Source organism: Bidens hawaiensis, unplaced genomic scaffold, assembly GCF_021521415.1.
Source record: "Bidens hawaiensis isolate Kalapana, Puna unplaced genomic scaffold, B.hawaiensis_p1.1 tig00044783_1, whole genome shotgun sequence".
Taxonomy (NCBI): domain Eukaryota; kingdom Viridiplantae; phylum Streptophyta; class Magnoliopsida; order Asterales; family Asteraceae; genus Bidens; species Bidens hawaiensis.
The window spans coordinates 9,597-27,392 of NW_027497962.1; the positions used below are offsets into that span (position 1 = coordinate 9,597).

At 34.2% G+C, this 17,796-nt stretch overlaps 1 pseudogene across 1 annotated transcript; it reads right to left on the minus strand.

The window, feature by feature from the left end:
- Positions 1-8,417: 8,417 nt before the first annotated feature.
- LOC143595190 (uncharacterized) lies at positions 8,418-13,708 on the minus strand (annotated as a pseudogene). The gene is made up of 10 exons (XR_013146480.1): positions 13,318-13,708; positions 13,041-13,227; positions 12,314-12,447; positions 12,148-12,223; positions 11,699-11,720; positions 11,350-11,587; positions 9,523-9,678; positions 9,338-9,417; positions 9,209-9,258; positions 8,418-8,608 (listed from the first exon to the last, which is right to left on the minus strand). The product of XR_013146480.1 is annotated as an uncharacterized LOC143595190 (transcript).
- Between the last annotated feature and the right edge of the window lie 4,088 nt (positions 13,709-17,796).

Consider the following 17,796-nt stretch of genomic DNA (forward strand, 5'->3'; position numbering starts at 1 on the left):
ACTTAAATCTTGGAATTGAGGCTTAGGTTGGAAGGATTGATTCATCGGTCTTTTCTCGAATCCGGGTAAGGGTTGAGTGTTACCTTCGTCTTTCCAGCTGAAATTCGGGTGGTTTCTCCATCCTGGATTGTAGTTGTTGCTGAAAGCGTTGTTCTGTCGAGCGATGAAATCGACTTCTTCCATTGCCATGATGACTTGTTTACATTCACTCGTCTTATGACTTCCTCCACAAGTGTCACATGTGAGTCTGGTTTTTGATAGCTCGGCTTGAAGTTGTTCGAATTTTTTAAAAAGGGCCTCAAGATGTGCAGTGAAAAGACTCTTGGAATCAACGTGGTGTATTCCTTTATGGGTTGGTGTAGATCTTGGTGGGTTGTAAGCGAAACTCTTCTTTGCGGCCTTCTCCAGGACTTCAAATGCTTCGTTAGGTGATTTGGATCCCAGGTCTCCACCAGCGATTTGGTCGATGGCCTGTTTGTTTTGACTGGATTGTGCGTCAAAGAAAGTTTGTACTTGTAACCATACGCTCAATCTATTATGTGGGCATCTTCTCAGAAGACTTTTGTATCTTTCCCATGCTGCGTGTAACGATTCATCATCATCGGTCCGGAATCCGATAATGCTGGCTCGGTATTTGGTAATTTTATCAAGCGGAAAATATTTGAGGAGAAACTTTTCAACCATCTGGTACCAAGTGGTGATGGAACCAGAGGAAATAGATTCTATCCACTCTAGGGCTTGGCCCCTTAGAGAGAAAGGAAAGAGTTTAAGCTTGATTTGATCGTCTGAACAGTTTTGGATTTTAAAGGTTCCGCAGATTCGTAGGTATCGAGATATGTGAGAAAGAGGGTCTTCATCGAGGATACCATGAAATTGAACTGAATTTTCCACCATATGAATGGTGCTTGATTTGATTTCGAAATTTTCGGTGATTTCGGGTGGAGCCACTCCATTGCCGTAGCCTTCGAGAGTTGGCTTGGCATACTGGCTCATGTCCGGCTCATTGTTCCAAGCCACCATCATTTCTTCGGTTTGATTTTCTCCTGATGTGGTGGCGTCTACTGATTCGTCTTTGATTGCTTCGGCGGTTTCTGCAGTCCGTTTACATGCTCGTCGACGAAAGAGTCGTTCCGGTTCAGAAATTGGAGAAACAAGCTCAGGCTCAAAAGGAGAGGACATACATGGGACTAAATCAAAGTGAAAACTAAAGTAAAAGTTAACTAAAGTTAAACTAATGGTTAGTCTAAGTTAAACTATGAGTTAGGCTAAGCTATTTTAAACTAAACTAAGGTCTAAATTAATTAAGCTAAAGTAAAGATTAGGTAAATAAAGGTTAAAATTAGGCTAGCCGTAAAATTATATAATTAGTAGTTAGTAAAAAAATAAAGTAAAATAAAATTTAAAATTTTGTACAATTATAGACAATGATTAAATTAAAACTTGCATCGTTCTTAGAAACGTACCGTGTCCCCGGCAACGGCGCCAAAAACTTGATGCGTGTGTACGAGTGGCTTGAATAATTATGAGAAGTTGATAATTTGCTTTTGCACAAGATTGTGTTTTAAATTTAATAAAGTGATTTCTACAAAGACTAAACACACACAAAATAAGCAAGTGTACCTATCGTATATGTAGAATAGTATTGGTAAGAACCAAGTATCAATTCGGGGACACAAATGTTTCTAATGATAAATCGTTGTTTTACTTTAATCGGAGGTTTTAATCATTTTGGGGTTAATTTTTGAACTTTTTATAAAATATAAATACTTATATATAATATATAGGTGACCAAGACGAGATATTCTAAACGAGTACTTCAATTACGTGAAGGTTACCATCTAAGATCAAGAATCCACTCCATTTAGCATTGATAATTAATATTCAAACATGTGGTAAACTTGCCGTAGCAATATATGATTGATAGCTCCCTAAGCCTTAAGTGAGCATCTTTGGCATTAAGGAGGTAACATGCTCATTTTAAAGTCCATCCTTTCCTAATGTCATGCCACCTCAATGATGTCAATTTAAGTTGGCAAGTAGTTTCGTAAAGTAGAAAGATTATGATTGACTTCGATTTCTCAAATACCAATTATAACAACTTCGGGTGGTTGTACTTTAGTCACACAACCTCCCATTGGTTGATTTATGTAGATTATAATTACACATTCCGTTAACATATGATTTTCTTAACTAGCATGATATCCTAAGCAAAGCCATTTTCGGATTACCAAGACTTAGAAAAATACATCATAACTTATATCTCATCATTTCTAAGTACAATACAAGGATCCATGTTTCGATAATGTATCAAAGTATTTCTATCTTTCAAGAACATGAATTGATCATGAACGATTGCCAATATAATTGACAATCACCAACTTTGAATTAGTAATTTAAGATGGTGAAACATTTATCATCAAAAGATAACTGTAAGATAACCATGTACTTTACTAGACTACACCACATGCTTTAAATAATCATCAAGTAAAACAAAGCTTCTTCATAGATTTTAGATGGTAAATGGATTTTAGCTCATAATGAGCATGGTGATTAACATTAGGATGGATGATGATAACAAACACATGATTAAACTAGAACAATCTAACCAAATGTAGATGAATCTTCCTTCTTAATGATGGTAATGATGGTTGATGATAATGGTTTATGGTAATGACCTCCAAGCCTTCAAACTCTTCACTAGATCTTCAATATGAGTGTTAGTGTGTGTTTTTATCAGAGAAAACCGGATAGAACTCTTTTCAAGGTACACCAAATGAGTGCAACATGAGCCACTATTTATAGGCAATCTGGAGTGAGAGGCACGGCCCCGTGCTTACATAGGCACGCCCCCGTGCATTTTTATAACATGTGCCAAATTCATTTTGTCTTTTCTGGTAAACGTCCACGGCCCCGTGGTTGAGAGGCACGTCCCCGTGCTTTTGTTCCCAGTTTTTGTCTTTTCTTCTAGATTTTGTCTTTTCTGGTGTTCAGAAGCAGGGGGGCGTGTTTCTTGTTTTTCTTCGTCTTTTCGCTTGTTTCTTCGTTTAGGGCTTGGTTTCACCTGAAATTACATTTTATTATGATAAGTAGCCTTTTGTGCTATGTTATTTAATAGAAATTGCAGTTTTTAGAGATTATTTAATGTCGAAAAGATGTATAATTTTATGTACATCATCAATCTACTATCATTTCCCACTTTGGTTGGATCACATTTCCACTTAAAACCACTTAAGCTTCTTCAAAGCTTCAACTGAATAATTATTCCATGTATCCTTTTGCATTTACCAAGAGATTATGCTTTTCAATCAAACTTTGTGACACTTTTCAAATTTGTTTTGGATTTTTCTTCTAAACATTAAAATGAAAGGACTCAATTTTGAAAGCAAAGTCGTTTTGTAATTTTCTTAATTTAAGCAAACATATGCATAAATACTTATAAAATGCACACAAGATAGACAAAGATAGTATGAAGCACATAAGCACACTTCATCAACTAGACTTCATCAGAGCTAATTATTCGAAAGGCCTTTAATAGAAAGTTGAATCTAGTTTTGTCCAGTGGCTTAGTGAACAGGTTAGCTAAGTTGTCACTAGACTCAACCCTCTTCATTTTTATCAAACTTTTTTCACTACAACCTCTTATAAATTGATGTCTATTCTCTATATGCTTAGTCTTAGAGTGTTGCACGGGATTTTTCACGATGAACATAGCAGAAATATTATCAATAATAAGAGGGGTATGTAGGAAATTCAAACCATAGTCCATCATCTGATTTTGGATCCATAGTGTGATGCCCGGTAAAATAAAAGGTATTATTACATTCCATAAACGAGATTAAGACATGTTTAGACTGAGTTAATTAAGAATTAAGACCCTTAAGTTGAATATATTATTTATTCTAAGAATGAAGGAAATATATATTTTTAAACACGCGATAAGTAAGACGGAATAAAGAAATTTTGGTGATAAGTTAAGAAGAGGCGAGTGTTTTCGGTTAAACGTGTGAATATTAAACCCGACATTCAAGAAAATTTCCATGGTTAAATCCATTTGAATATTGTAGAAGGATTGATAATGGAGAACACCGGCGAAAACGTGACTCAATTCCGAGTTAAAACGAAGCAGGAAAATGCAAATTACTATTTCGAACACGGTAGTTAAAGCACATGCACCGATAAGCTTGTAAAATTTGATACTATCGCCGTAATTGAGATTTATTATTTGGATAAACAAAATAAAATAATCATAAGTTTGGATGAGTGGTTTTTGGGAAAAACAATTACACTGGTTTTATTAAGTTTGGTGCAACATGGACCCGACACCGGGTAACGATCGTCAATAATTTATTAGCGGATGTTATAAGCTAATGAGACAATTTTAAGTCAAGAAATAAATAAATATTTTAATGAAATATGTTTGGAAAATACAACGTCATTTTGAAGTTACGGATTCATTGAAGCGAGAGACAGAAAAGAGATAGCAAAACGTGTTTAAAACCACGCTATATATAAAGTGGGATACCCCACAATTATTCATTTCTCAACTTTCAGCTGAAAACTTAGAGAGAGAGAGAGAGAGAGAGAGATTTGAGAGACGTTAGAGGATTCCGGCTAGGTGGTCGGCGGTCGTATTAGTACTTATACGTCGTATAATATATACGTTGTATAAGTTCAAGCTTTCCTATAAATAGGGGTATTGACATATGCATTCATCATACCTTTTGGGTCCAGTGAGTACACATTATGTAATTTTTCATATTCCTTTGTACTTCATTTCTATTGAGTAATGAAAAGAATATTAAAGAGATTTCTTTGTGTTTATGGATTCCACACATAGCATTCGAGAGTAGATATCACTATACACGTTCATACGCGTCTATCCTACGGTCCTTCATGTTCCTACAAGTTGTATCATATCAATGAGAGTAGATATCTTTCTATTGCTTAGGTCTTGTAGTGATCCTAACGTTTATTAACGTTATTTCAGTTGGTATTAGAGCTTTAGTTTCGGTATCTACTTGGAAAACCACAAGTTTATCTCTTTTCTACCTATTTTCAAATAATTCCATAAGGTTTAACCGTTCAAAACTTACCAAAAGTTCACAAACTGTCATATCTTTAGTTCTGAACAGCTTTCTAAAGTGTCGAATCATTTCATATACATTCTCTCACAAAAATTTGCAAAAACATGCATGTTTTAGCTTATACGGCGCATATCTTTGGAGTGTATAAGCATATACGCCGTATAACATCATCCGTATAACCTCCTATATGTATAAACCTCAACGTATATCATCATCGTATATGTTGTTACGTGTCGTATAACCTTGTTTCAATACAAACTTATACGGGTATATACCTTATACGCAGTATACATCTTACATGTTGGAAATTGAACTTATATGATGTGTCACTTATACGATGTTGAATTAAAATTGGATTATGGAGAGAAGACTTGGGATAAGATTGACGTGGGGATCCCTTGTGGTTGGTTATTGAGAAGATTATGAATAAAGCACAGCAAACATCAACGTATCAGGTGTGCTATGTGATCCATTTTGGAAGATTGTGAGAGAATATATGGAATATGTTAGCAGTAAAAAGAACTTTGAGTATTGATTCATTAATGGTGGAAGACTAGATCTTACATCGATAGAGAAGTTTAAATGTCAAAATTGTTTGAAGAGTTTTGGAAGGCATGACGTTAAAGGGTCCCTACTTTAGCCTTAACGAATGAGATTTGGATACCAAGATCAAGCAACATCCAAGGGGGAGATTGTTAGTGCATAATGTCTATTGCTTTAGTCTTGTGTTGTAGGTCTTGATAGTTGTGGTTTGGAATGTTCGTAATGTGTTGATATCATATGAGTTATACGCCGTCTAACTTACACAGTGTATAACATGTGCACCGTATAAGCTTATACGGTGTATAAGTCCCAAATTCACCTATGAATAGGTTACTTAGCATATGTGTTCTTTGACTTTTGGTTCAACTTGTATGTGTTATTATATTTGTCCTATCATGTTGTACTTCACTGCTATCAAGTAATAGAAAGATAGTTGAAGAGATCTCATTGTGTTTTTCACTTTAATTATGGATTCCGCACATATCATTGAGAGTGGATATATTTCTATTGCTTAGGTCTTGTTGTGATCCTACGTTTCTTAACGTTCTTTCAATAATTAGATTGAATTTCTATCTGTAATTAGTGAGTACTTTTGCAGGAGCATAACTGTCTTTTCGCATTAGTATCCGTGTCTGTGTATGCGTATATGTGTTTGTGCATGTGTTTGTGTATGTATGTATATGTATATGTGTATCTGTGTGTGTATGTGTGTATGCTTATATATATATATATAGAGAGAGAGAGAGCTATGTTATAATAAGAAGTAGATTTTTCCTAAGAAGTGTAGAAAATGTGTTTTCGCCATTAAATTTAATAAAACACACCGCACAATAAATACAACACAACTAAAATAAAACACACCGCACAATAAACACATTTTCCATATTCACTGTCAGATCAACATATATAATGCACCAAATTATTTCTTACACTTCTTAAACAGACTCCACTTCTTATTATAACCCTACCTTATATATATATATATATATATATATATATGTGTGTGTGTGTGTGTGTGTGTGTGTGTGAATATATGTGTATGTGTGTATATGTATGTATGTTTGTGTGTGTATATATGTTTATGTGTATATGTGTCTATGTATATGTATCTGTATGTATGAGTGTAGATGTATGTATGTATGTTTGTATGAATGTATGTATGTATGTATGTATGTGTGTGTGTGTTTGTGTATATATATGTATGTATGCACTTGAGTGTAATAAGCCGTTGTATTTGTACAAAGTTTAAGTTTGACTTAGGAAAGTTAAACATAAACCAAACAAAGTCACAGTTTGACTTAGGAAAGTTAAACAAAAACTCAAACATTGTGTTTTAGTTGGTTAATCTTGTACAAAGTCACAGTGTGACTTTGGAACGTCAAAAATTGTATTTCTTTGTGTGTGAATTGGTTAATCATTTAACTAGTATACATTTAAATAATCAAGATTAGTTTTATTTATGTTAGCTTGAGTGTAATAAGCAGCTTCAATTGAAATTCAGCGGGTCAAACAAGGAAAGTCAAATGTTAGTTGGTGTTAGATTTGAAAGGAAAAAAATATATTGACATAGGGTCCAAGTTGAAAATATTAACAAACCGCGGGATTGTAAATTGCAGGGTATTAACGTCTTTTCACACGAAAACTAACTTTAGAACTAATGGTTGGTTCCGATTGTAAAAAGGTGACCACCACATACGTCATACCTTGCAAAAAATCCACCACGGGGTTGAATCCTACATTTTAGGTTTCACCATAGGGTCAAAAGTGCAATTAAGTCTATCAAATATATGTAAGCGTAGGGAACATGGAGTGAGATGGTAATCACTAAGACCTCTCGAGCTAGTAGTAGACAGCTCGATCACTTCAGTTGAACGCTTCAGCAGCTTAGGAGCTGCATCAGAAATAAGCGTAGAGAGAGGAGAGTATTTCTAGAGAGAGAGGTGTCTTATGGCAGAATTCGGAATGCCAAAGATGAACATTGGTCCTCCTTTTATAGTAGAGAGATATTGTTCAAGCTTAGTTGTAAGACAGGTGGATCGCTTGAACATGAAGGTCTTATCAACTCTTTCTCTATTGCAGGTGGAATCTTTCCTTTTTAGTGAAATGGAGTATCATAACCATGTATTATCCGGTGAATATAAGATGATCAATCTCTTATCAGATAAAGAGAGTTGACATCTATGAGAGCAATGTTCACGTCACATCATAGGATGACGAACCGATCGAGACCGAAGCGCTCAAGCAAAAGTGTTTGCTGTTGCTTAAGCTTTGGTTATCGGTTTACCATCGTCATCACAATTGTTTATTAAAGAGTGGTTGTATCATGTATGGCATGGTGTGCTTGTAACTAGTGTCTCAATATTGATACACATTTTTCTTCATGATTCTGGAAGAAATTTCCTGAGGAGATGGGGCGAGATTATCGATTTGCACCACGTATTATCCTCTCATTGATGGACATGGCAAGAAGACGTTTCAACTATAGAGGATATAATGCATGCGTGTTATTAATTAATTTTGGGGTAAGTTGGAAAAATCACTTGCCTGTAGTAGAGTTCTATAATACATCTGCCTTTAGTCGACGTGCAAAAATCATTTTTTTTTATAAAAAAATGTCGATGTGTTTGCGTATAACATGCGTAATTATTTATAAGTTGCGTAAGTACCATATAAATTATCTAATTAGTTTTTATAAATTACCTAATAATAAATTTATTATGGCATCTTGTTTTGAAAATTGAAAATACGATAAACTTCATAATTTAGAAAGTCCAAAACAAAATCAGAACTAAACGATACAATTATTTTGTATCCGTCGTTTATTGTTCTTGACATGTGGATTAATGTCATATACAATCTTAAGACTTCACCTGATATTTATCGAGCCATCCTTGTATAATGTTGATCTCGGTGTCTCGTTGAGCAACTAACAAAATCCGGGTCTGAATCCAATGGAGTGTTGATGTCCAAGCAATGGTGGCCTGATTAAATACATAAGTAAAATTATAAGTTAACCCATAATTAAACAGACACAATTATCTAAATAAAAATTCTAAAATCTACAAGCTAGAACTTGAAAAGCGAAAACTTAAAATCTAGTTTCATAAAGTTCGAAACCACGGTTCCAATGCCGCTAATTTGAGTTCAATTGGGGTCTGTCTAATACCCTTCCTTTAACATCCTATTTTTGAAAGACTATGTATTTGAACCCAACCTTAAAAATTAGCTCTTCAAACTGTTTTTCCTAAATAAAAAAAAACATTGGTTTATTTTTATCGTATTAACCTCACGTAACAAACTAAATAGTTTAGCTACAAAGAATTATCATGTTACATGATTTCATCTTCATGGTTTTTTATTGTAACGCAACATCAATTGCTGGAAAAAAGTCGTATTACGTGTAACATTTTAAATAAAAAAAATTTAAATATGCTAGAACTTGGTTCTGGACTATAAGTCGATATTTATATGTTCGTTTACTATCGGATATGATAATAAAAATTGTTTCTATAATAACAATTATATTTCATGGGACATATGTGATTTCACAGTGGTTCCACAAAGTTGTGCGGAATGCCTACCTTCTTGGGTGTATACAGCAACAACAGTATCTGATATATTTTGTAGAACTCTGCTAGTAATTAACATAACCCGCATTAGTTTTCAACAAAGTATGACACATTTATATGATCATGTGTAACATAACTTACCCTCCAGAACTATATGGATCGTGTAGCCCGTTGGAGAAGATAATGTTGCTTGCAAACTTTTCAAGCACCATTTTAATACCCTTGTAACATTGTATATTCGTATGTTAGTGCTACTTTACTAATACACTTATACATATCATATAAAAGGAATGATGAAGTATATATTATTGAAGGATATGACATACATAGCCACCAAATTCAACTGGGATCCAATAGGGTCTTGGGGTGACACCAAATACTTGTAGGCATTCCTTGGTGTATTCATCCAAATCAAAAGGTTTTGCTTGAAACATCGTATCATTTTCTCCACGTCCCATTGGCATTACCATTTCGGTGCATGGCTAATTAAAAGAATTAGTTAGACCACATGACTAGCCATACGAGGTTCTACATGTTGATGTTGGTGTCTTTTAGCGACAAAAAAGAGGGTGTTTGTTGTGAGATAAAATAGTCTCATTTATGTATTTGCGACAATATTTCCAGGCGTTGCAAAGGTAACTTTTTTAGTGCTGATTTTCCCCTAGCAGGGCCGGCACGTATGTAGAAGAAACCCAAGCTAAGACTTTGGGCATCCAAGTTTTTGAGCCTCCAATTTATAATATATATATATATATATATATATATATATATATATCATACTCAGTATATCCTATCAATAGCAAAGCTATAGTATATATATACCGTTACTATAAAACTATAATTTGAAGTAGACATTAAATTGGGAAACTCTAGTGTAGTGGTAAAATGCATACTTGTATTGTGGAGAACGTGGTATCGAATCCCATCTCCACTAAATTGTTTTTCTTTTTCTTTTCTTTTTTTTTTTTTATTTTACCCCGAGAGATGGAAAAAGTAGTGCCTACAATCCAAAATTAAAGAGAAATCCAATATTTTCTTGTATTCCGACTGCAATTGTTTTTTTTTTTCAAAATAAAGGATTATATAGAACTTCAAGTCATTTTTCATAGCGGTTGTTATAATAACTTAACATACATAATAGTTTTCAATTGTAGTAAAAAATTATTTTGACTCTGGAAGACTAAAATGCAATGTTTATTTCTCTCAAAACTAAGATTATATATGAGCATTATAATTGTAAATGCTTATGTTAAAAATGTCCAATGTGTATGGTGTTGTGAACAAGATGCTTTTGAATATCGTCCAATCAAGTTACCTTAATGTCGTGTTTAAATATATTTATGTTTTCGTTGGTTTCTTTTTAAATGAAAATGAATTCGTTTTTATATGTAACTTATTTATTTTATTAAATTTGAAGCAAATTGAATAACAAAAATGAAAATTACAAAACCATTTCTTTTTTTTTAAAAAAAATGCCCCAATTTTTTTATTCGCTTTGGGATGACACTGTCTCCACGTGGGAAAAAAACGTTGTACTGGATAAATGCTATAGTTAAGTCTTGAGTCATAGCTGCTACTACGTACTTTTCTAACTTAATAGGAATCTACTATGAAATTTTGGGTATGAGTCAACCCATGAATATGTTCAGCTAAGCGGGTCGGGTTCAAGTCAATCTAACTGGCTCGTAGTAGATTAGTTTATTTATATTTTCTTTTAAATGTGTTTTACATCATGATTGGTGTACCTGGTATCGTAAATGCATTTAGTTAGATTAGAAAGTATTAATTTAAGCCTATTGGTTTGTTGATAAAAGGAACATTGTAAGAGACTGAGACACGCAAATACATTTTTCTTATATATTGTTATGATGTGTATATTTTGTCTTTACGTTTTTATAAAAATTTTAATTAAACGGATCTGCCACAATGCGTGTGTTTTTACCACTAGTTTATTTATAGCTTAGAATTGGGGAGTATTAAAAAGTAAAAAAGAAACAAGAAAATAATAAAAGTCGGGTTAAACGGGTTGTGCATGTTCATGTCATTCACAAATATTCATTTTGTGTTTGGCTTTGTTTGTCTATGCAGTTTTGGGGGTCGTATCGAGTTTGTGTTGACCCATAAACATGTCCCTTTAAAAAATAATAAAATACCTGCCAATCCCATCCGAAATCCTTGTGGCGGCTAGTATCATATATGGTGAAGCACCCGCTTCCTTGAACCGCAACCCATGCGGCTATGATCTTGTCAAGGATGTAAGTTTTCTCTCCCGGTTCATCTATTGCACTACAAAAAAGTTGTAAGATGTTCATTGTAGGGTTATCATACTGAGCCATACCATCGTATCCCATCTCCAAGCTATCCTTTAGAACTTTACTTGTATTCAACGGCCTTTAAAACCCGATTATAGTTAAGTTTTAGAAAACAAATAAGCAAAAGTTAAATACGACACATTTAGTTTAAAGGAGGATATATGCAATTGTTCCTTTTCTGAATTATTACATGCATGTGTTAAACATCAGACGCCCTGCTTGCGGTGCACGCATATAATGTATATATGTGTGAACCCTCAGGTGGGCAAAAGCGAAATTGCACTAATTTTGACGTTATTTTACCAATATCGTGAAAATAACGTTAAAAGTGGCGGAAGGTTAATCAGGCATCATGTGGTGGCGTTGATAGCCGAAAGACAAGGGTACATGCACCAATCGGTCGGTGTCCCGATGGTTGAGTGTTATGTGTCTTATGTCCAAGGCTTGATGCAAAACTACTATCGAGCCGAGGGTCTCACCGGAAGCAGCCTCTCTATCCCTATGGGGTAGAGGTAAGGCTGTCTACATCTTACCCTCCTCAGACCCTACTATAGCTTTGCTATTGGTGGGATATACTGAGTACGATGATGATGATGATGATGATGATGATGATGATGTGTTAAACATCAGGGAAAGGTTCATTGGGTTGAGCAGCAACTCGATCGATTTCAAACCAAGATTCTCTTATGGTGTTGTAGCAACTCGCACCTGTACTCTGTGCGTAATATGGTCATGTTTGTTACATTTCTAACGAACAAGAATGTTAACAAACAGAAAACCAAAAAAATTATTTGTTTTTGCTTACATTGAAATCTTTTGAAACAACGGAATCATATCCGGTTTCAGGAGTTAGCCCCAAAAAGTATAGGATTGGAGCTGAGGACGCATATGCACCGTATGCCATGTGAGGATATTTTAATCGAAACCACGAGGCTAGCACTAAACGAGTATCAAGAAACATAAATTAATCGCCTATCTGTTGCTTGGTAATCAATCTATCAACGAAAATAAAGATGATAAAACTAAGAAATATGTCCAATTTATGACATTTATCTTTTAAGAATTCAGTAAGCTGTAAAGATTAACTTTAAAAAGATAATATCATGTAAGCGATATTTCTTCTTTTAGAAAAAAACCAAGAAAAGAAATGTCACATGTTCAAATAGTTACGTGATATTCGTTTATATAACGTGGTTACAATATAAAATCTTGTTTTAAACATCTAAAAATCTTTTTGAGTAGCGATGGCTCAAAGGAAGTGAAGTAAAGCAACGGTTTTAAGTCCGTACTTTCATAAAGGCCTTAAATTCTAAAAAGTTTTAAATTGTGTGTATGCAATCTTTATTTTGGGATTGTTTGACAATAAAGTTTGTGGTGTTTTATTATATAATAATAGGAGTCATATAATCGAAAACTATAAATTTTTTATGAGGTGGACTCCAATTTTATTATATATTTTGGGGCTTCAAAAAGATTGAGATGACTTTGTTAATGGGATGTCATTTAGGTGATTTAACAAAATTAAAACTTACTTCCACCATATGATGCTCCAATAGTTATGACGGGGCAGTTCTCAGCTGACATGTTCTTCTTAACATCGACTAGTATTTGAGCGTAATCCGCTAATGCTTGCTCGGAGCTAAAGAATCCAAGAGTGCTACTGTTCTTATACGCCTCCTCGGCAGATCCAAATGGCATTGAAGTCCCGTAATACCGATGCTTTGAACATAAAACTCATCAATTCATGAAAAAAGAAAAAAGGCAAAGTTGAATGTCCAAAATAGTGAATTATTCAATATGCATACATACCTCAACATACACCAAGAGAGCATTAAATCGCAAAGCAAGTGCCCAGGGAAACCCCAGATATTCAACATCTTCAATGACATCATCCTCTTCGCCGGTATAAAGAAAGATAGGGGAGCTGTTCGTCGGCCCACCCCAATATTTACGTATAATGACGTAGCGTTGTTGGAAGGTCGTGTAACTTTCTGCCTTGAAGTTGAAATGATCTAATGTTTGTGTGTAATTATAAACCTCATACCAAAGAGTTCTTATTAGAACCTTCAGCGTTAACTTTTGTTGGGTTTAATCGATTTATGGCACCAAACTTATGTGTTCGGAAATTCTTTCCAGACACGCAATATGTTAGTACTACTAGCATGAACGCCTTCAAGAGAAGAAAACGTATTCTGGCCATTGTTTATACATATGTGATTAGAGAAGGTGGAGAATTTTAACGGCTTTCATAAACAATAATCGTTAAGGTCGAGGTTTTGACTTATATAACTGCCCACATTTAAACAATATGTGTGTGTAATTTCTAATAGTGTCATTTGCAAAGAACAAATCTTAACCCACTTCTTCGATCACTTCCATAAGCCAGGAATATTGTAGGTATCGACGTTAAAAATGAATAATGCAATGTGCATAACTTGACTTAAGAATTAATTAATCCAATCATATATTATCAAAGTTTTATTTTTTTTAACTCGTAGTGGTATTAAAGTTTATTTAGCAAGAAAAGCTAGTTCATAGCATTGGATGGCACGACTCATGCATGGATCTCAAATGGAGTTATTATAATAGGTGTTGAGGACAAGTATTCTCTGTATTTCACTGAATTTTTCTGATAATGTTTTCAGTAAGGTAACATCTCTCAATTCTGTGTTATATATTTTTCCTTCACCAAATTGTAAATTTTGTGTCAGTACGTCTTACAAAAATTTCGAATTTCAATCGCAGGCCCCCTCGTCCAGCGAGTGATGAAGCCGGAATTTTTTATATGGGTGAACTATTTTATGGTTCTTGGATTCTAACATGTAATGAACGAAACTCTGGAAAAGCCACCTGGCTAGCTGGTAAGGTAGTTTAATTTATTTAATTTTCCACCAAATGTTCATTGGTTCAACCCAAAATCCCGCATACATCGCAAAAATCACGACTCCATCCTCCAATACATAGCTTTGCCCTTACGTTTGGCGAGTATTAAGTTCCCTCTAGGCTATACCTACATAAAAGCACGACCTATATTGTGGTTCGTCGACTGTGTTTTGCATTTTGTTTTATGGGGCATTTACATATTTCCTCTTTCTAACATCCTTAATTACATATTTCCCCAAAACTAAAAAAATAATTACATATTTCCCCTTCCTAACACATATAAAAAGGGGAAATATGTAATTGATTTTTGGGGTTGGGGATATATGTAATTAAGGGTATTTAGCAAGGGGAAATGTGTAAAAATTCCTTGTTTTATCTTCAAGCAAAGGCCTTCGCCTTCATGGAGAAAGCCCGACTGCTTTTCCGCAACCGACCTTTTAAGTAATTGGTTTATATAAAGCTCGTGAGTCAAAGTTATCTTAGGTTATATAAAGTAATTGGTTTTAGAATAGAGCTGTGAATGAGACAAGTTTGTAATCTTAAGTTAAGCAAGTCGTGTTCATACTTAAACAAAATCGATGTCACGGCACACCTAAATTTAACTCACATGGCATGAAATCTAACAACATTTTGGGCTGTATTTAAAGACTCAAGGTATCGCATAAGTCTCTCAAACTTCCCATGCAAATCTGGCCCAAGGAAAGGTATGGATATCTCGTAATGAATATTCAAAAAAAAAAGAAGAAGAAGAAGAAGAAGAAGAAGAAGAAGAAAGTTGTTAGCAGTGTGTAGTGGGATTCACTAGATCCATGTGCATAGAGGTGCACCATGCACAAATCGGGTTCAGGCCCTAAATAGGTTTGGGTTAGATATGTTCACGTTGTGGTCAATAAAATCAAACCGGGTCAACAAGGAATTGGTTCGGAACCAGATTTGGGTCGGTTTTGACCGGTTCGTTGTCAAAGCCGGTTTGGAAACCAGCTTGTTAAAAATACTTATTTAAACTAACATATGGGGGAAGCATGGTAAAAATAGTTTGCGATGACTATATAGTTGTTTTCAAATTTCAACGATTACTTTCTTGAAATTCGAATCAAACCGGTTTTTAGAATCATTACCCAACCCGGAACAGTTCCAACCCGATTTTCGTATGTGGATACCCAATATAATTCCAAGCCATCATATCCTAACTGATTTCAATGTTTACCAATTATACCGGTCTTAGACCATTTTTCGTTTCAACTGTGTGCAAATCTACATGTGTAACGTTTTGGATCATTCTAAATATGTATAATCTAGATCTTTGAAAACTTGTAAAATAATGCCCTCATTGTTGCAAGACGTCCCAATAGATCACTCAGATACCAGAACACTTGCAAGCCCGTCTTGTAAAGCTTCCTTCATAAAGGTCTCTTATTATCTAAGCAGTTAATACGAAAAAATATCGGATATCGGTCAAGAACAGATATCTGAGATATGGGTTATCGCAGTGAGATATCGGTGGGATATCGGTAATTTTAATATCATGTAAAATTCATATATATAACAATTTAACACTAATAATTCAGTATAGTCTTCTACCATTAACAAAGTAACTTTTTGCAAATTGCAAAAACACTAACAATCGTAGCAAGTAAGAATTGATTAAGACATAAAATACTAACGTTGAACACTAAAAGTTGATTATTAAGACTTAAAACAATGATATCGGGATTATCGGTGATATTTCTGCCAAATATTAGTCCTATATTGGTCAAATATTGGTCAATATCGTTGATATTATCGGTACCGATATTCCGAACTGATATTCTGATTTATATATCGCCAAGGGACCGATAACCGATATATCACTGATATCAACTGCATAGCTTATTATTAATATAGCTTTACCTGGTTACCTATCTTGCGTTCTACATCTCGTCGTTAAAAATCATCGTCGCCATTGGGCAAAATGTTAATCTTAGAACACTTTCAAGAGTTGCATAGTAAGTTCAGAAGTTAACTATCTGACAATCGGTATCGTAGGGATATGGCGTTTTGAGTCATGCATTAAGTTAGCCACGAACATTGAAAAGTCCCTGATTCGCTGCATAATGGGGATATTGTAGGTTGATTTAGATAGTTTGTCTTCCTAATCACAATAGTGATGGCCCTCCATTAAATGGATCCAGATTTCAAAAAACTGTAGCAAATATTCAATTCATTCTTATATGTCCTAGCTCCCACAAGTGTTGAGTTCCATAACCAATCATATAAAGTTTCAACATTGATTTTTGCCGGAACAAGTTAGCAAAACTTGCACAAACAGAATTCCAGTAACGAAAAAAAGAAAAGTTGATAACGACACATAGGTTGTTAATCAGAGACTTGGTTGGTCAATGTGTCCTTCAAGAACAAGATTTAGGTAACAAGAAACGAGTCGGAGCTCCACAGACCACAGTAGGTGGATTTGGGCCTGTGCGATTCACATGCAGTTCAAAACCAACGCCCGCATTTCAATTTCATATTACTTGATCTTTTATCTAGTTCTTTTGTCCGTTTTATGCTTTCATTTATTTATGATTTTTAAAAGGTGTTTGTATTCGTTTTATACAAGGTTTTATTTTAAATAATCCTAACTATTAGTAACTATTAGTTTTTGGCACGACCGGCCACAACTAAACAAAGATAGTCTCACCTTTTAACAACAATAAAATGCTTACAATGACATCAACACATGCAATATAATAATATCGGTATAAATAATTTGTTTTTATACACACATAATGTAATATAATAATATCGGTAGAAATATTTTACTTTTAAAAGATTTAAACACCAAGGTTTTATTTGCAGCTTAAAATTAATAATACATAATATATATATCAAAAACTTATTAAAAAGTCATACATAAATTATTATATGAAATAACTGAATTTACATATAACATATAATACTTTTTTACCTTAATAGAGATTTTCGACCGTATGTAATACAAGCTCTAACCTAGTAAAATAGTAAATCAGATGACAAAAACTCACAACAATATACACTTAATGCACCAGTTGCAGGACCAACCTTTTAATAAAAAGTTACATCCTCAGTTTCAAGAAACATATGAGACGCTCTGTACAACCAAACAAACTTCATCTATCTTTTCATGACCAAAAAAATCTTTTTTTTAAACATCAACAGCCCCTAACACTGATTTCGACACACTTCCAGTTTTTAAAACCAAGACTCTCTTTATCAAACAACCTGTTAATAACATTTTACTAATGTTGTAAATTATTGCAGCCAAGATATTCTATGAAACTACTACTAAACAAGACACACCACATGCCAAGGTTTATGTGTAATCATCTGTCACAAAAGATTTCAATCAACAGCAAATTGACCTTCCACTGTCTCATAAAAGGTAAATAT